Below are 3,224 nucleotides of genomic sequence, written 5' to 3' on the forward strand. Positions count from 1 at the left end.
CCCCCGGCCCGCACACAGTTTTGCGTTCGCGGATGTAAATTTACGACCTTTGAGCAGAAAACTTAAACTCCTGGATTTTGGCCTGTAAGGGGGCAGACCTGTAAAAATCATCAAAAAACTCAATGTTTTTTTAATGCCTTTGCATCCCGTGAGTATCGTCCCTCCGACATTTTAACAACACGCCGGGGTGAAGTAAATCACTTGTCTTAAGTCTGCTACTTAGAGATGCCGAGGTAGTGGCTGAGGTCCGTAATTTGTTGTAACTTGAGTGACATGACAGGTCTTGGTTGAGCAACCACAGGTAGCGTTGGGTGGCAAGAGTCACATCACGTCTTCGTGCCGGCAACTCAACTTAAAACGTAGGCTTTTAGGCGGGTCCGCGGCCCTTCAAAGTCTGCTATTTAGAGATGATGAGCGTGGCTGGAGTCCAGAACTTGTCGCAACTTCTGTGATGACTGGTTTGGGCTGAGCGACCACAGGAAGTGTTGGGTGGTAAGAGGCACATCGCGTCGTGTAGCCGACAACTCAACTGAAGAATACCGAAGCATCAGTCGGATCGCTTTTGCTTCTCAGTCACTCGGTCCAGGCCAGGACAAGACTCTGTGCTGACGCGCTCCGCACAAGTCACGACAACTCGGCCGACACCGGTCTCTGGGCAAGGCTGCCCGCTGTGCGTGGTGCGGCTATTACCGATGCCGAGGGAAGCGCACGCGCGCATGAAGCATGCATGTACCTGCGTGCCGCCAAGAACGCAACAAGCTACCCTGTCGGCCGGCCGCTGCCCTTTCTCTGCGGAAGCATATCTCTCAGCGCAGTCTACATCGAGAACCGGCCCGCTGGATCCGGTCGTGTTCTTTAGAGAAAAAGATTGAACCAAGGATGGGGTCGGGGGTCAGAGGAGTTTCAAATTCGAAAGCCCCTCGTAAGTAACTCGTTCTTTTTAATTTTTTAAAATAAAACTAGCTGTGTGTCAAAATGTGAAAATCAACATTTTAGCGAATGTAGATAACCTTAGGACTCTTGAGCTCAAAGGAGGGTGTGGTTCAACGCCAAATGTGTGGTTTTCGTTTTTTTTAATATAACTTTTCGATACGAAGCCTTTTTTAAATAGACCGTTACGTAATTTTTACCTTATTTTTGTCAAGAAATGCTAGCACCCAAACGACAAAAGATAGAACAAAGCAGACGAAATTTTCTCCCTGAGAACTCTACTCCGACGAGTTACCCCTTAGGAAACCATAGGAAAATTATTTGAAAAAGATACATTTTGCGTCAATTTTTGAGCTAGAATGCCCATCTTCGAACTCGATATGTCTTTCTATGGTACAAAACGACCCTAAAATTCCCAGATCGCTATTTCAATAGGGTACCCCGCTTCGGGCGCGCGGCGGCTAAAGAAGAAGGCAAGAACCACAAAAGCGGGGAGTGGGTTAGCGCGTAGCGGGAAGTGTAATGGCGGCGAGGCGCTCCCCCACTCCTCACTTTTGTGCTTCTTGCCTTCTTTAGCCGCCGTTTTTGCGCTTTGTGCACATCGTGTAATACAATTCATTTGTCTATCTGCCCAACTTTTGTAAATATCAAGCATCCCCCTCACCTCCAAAATGGTTTCAAAACGCCACATCCAATGTGAAATATTTATGTTCTATCTCGAATGCAAAAAGATGTGGCATGAGCATATGCCAACCCACCACTGTGAAAGGTGACAGCTACCAATGAATAGTTTTAGTGTGAGTTAATGTAGAACAAGTTCCTTGTCTAAGTTCATATTCAACAAGGCAGTTATAGTGCTTGACTAACAATTTCAACCGTAAATTTAATGACAAACCTAAGGGCAAAAGTTCAAATAGAACATAATTGTGCGCAGAGATTTTGTGGTAGAATTAAGGAATAAAACAATCCTTATAATCTGGCGAAATAAAGTTTTAAACCGGACGTCATCTCATCTTAAAAAATGATTAATATCGCGTGTACAGCATATCTTCATTAGATGTGTATTTTTACTCTGACTACCAAAGGCTCAACCAGTCCATCCAGTATAGAAAGGCGTTGTTTAGAAAAGTTTTACACTGGGTTTTAAAGCTCACTGTACATCAGTGGCTAATTTTAAAGTCTCAAGTGGTTAGCATGAATCATTCAGCTTCAGGTACAACACATGGCCCAGGGCGTTACAAGACGATTTAAGTTCAAGCAACAATTCTGATACAGACGTTGACAAACAGCTTTTTTAATTTTAATAAATGTTTCCTAAATCCATAACGGTTTTTTTAAAAGCCATATATAATTTTTATATTTGTTATGTGATATGTAGTTGGTATTGGTTATCGGGAGTAACATTAACGATTAACAAAACGTTATGAGGTGCTCGCAGCTAATATTTGAGTACCACAGCAAAAGTGAAGCTCCAACAGCTAAAAATTTAGCTAGTGCCTGGACAGCTAACACTTAGCTAGGGCTGCTGAGTTTTTTTTCCGTGTAGTGCCTCATGGACATGCTGCTCGTCACTTGTTCAGATCAAAAATGTCCCGTTTTTTTAGCGCTTCTTTGAACTCTCCGTCTTTTTAAAGCCGAAGGGTGGAAGGCAGTTACAGTGCCCTATTGTTAAAGTGTTAACCTATGCTCAAGACGAATGTCTTTGGGGGCAAATAATACGAACTTTGTTGAGAAATAGTGTCAGAACTAAAGATTTCAAAAAGTTTCGCTTCTTCACATCTTTGTCAACCTCGACGTAACTATCTCGAGTTGTCAAAACCAGCTTTATTTTTTTGATGAATTTGTTTTCCATATTCAGCTAGCGCGATGGAGCAGTACCTTAGTGAGTGGCTGCAACACATGGGCGACCAATGCAATGCTCCGCAGCGACCATTGGTGAAGATTTTGAAGCTGCTACGAGAATCATTGGTTCGTGCCTAAACGGGATACCAGGGCTGTTAACGCTAATTTATCGATTAACGCCGTTAGTTAACGCCGTTATCGTTAATTAACGCTTAGCGATAGCGCGTTACAGTTGCGCCGGAGCATTAACGCTAGCGCGCTACGTTACTTTTGTGGTTAGCGGCTTAACGCCGTTAACGTTAATTCGTTTCTAAGGGTGGGCGTACAAATCCTTAAAATGAGCCGTTTTCCACGGACCTGTCGAACTGGTCCGTTTAAATTTCGCCGCCTTTCGCCGCTACTGTTGTGTTTACTGCTCAAGCCAGCGAGCACACGCCGTAGTGCAGCTCCCC

The sequence above is a fragment of the Frankliniella occidentalis genome, unplaced genomic scaffold (assembly GCF_000697945.3).
Source record: "Frankliniella occidentalis isolate FOCC.00 unplaced genomic scaffold, Focc_3.1 Scaffold368, whole genome shotgun sequence".
NCBI classification, from domain to species: Eukaryota; Metazoa; Arthropoda; class Insecta; order Thysanoptera; family Thripidae; genus Frankliniella; species Frankliniella occidentalis.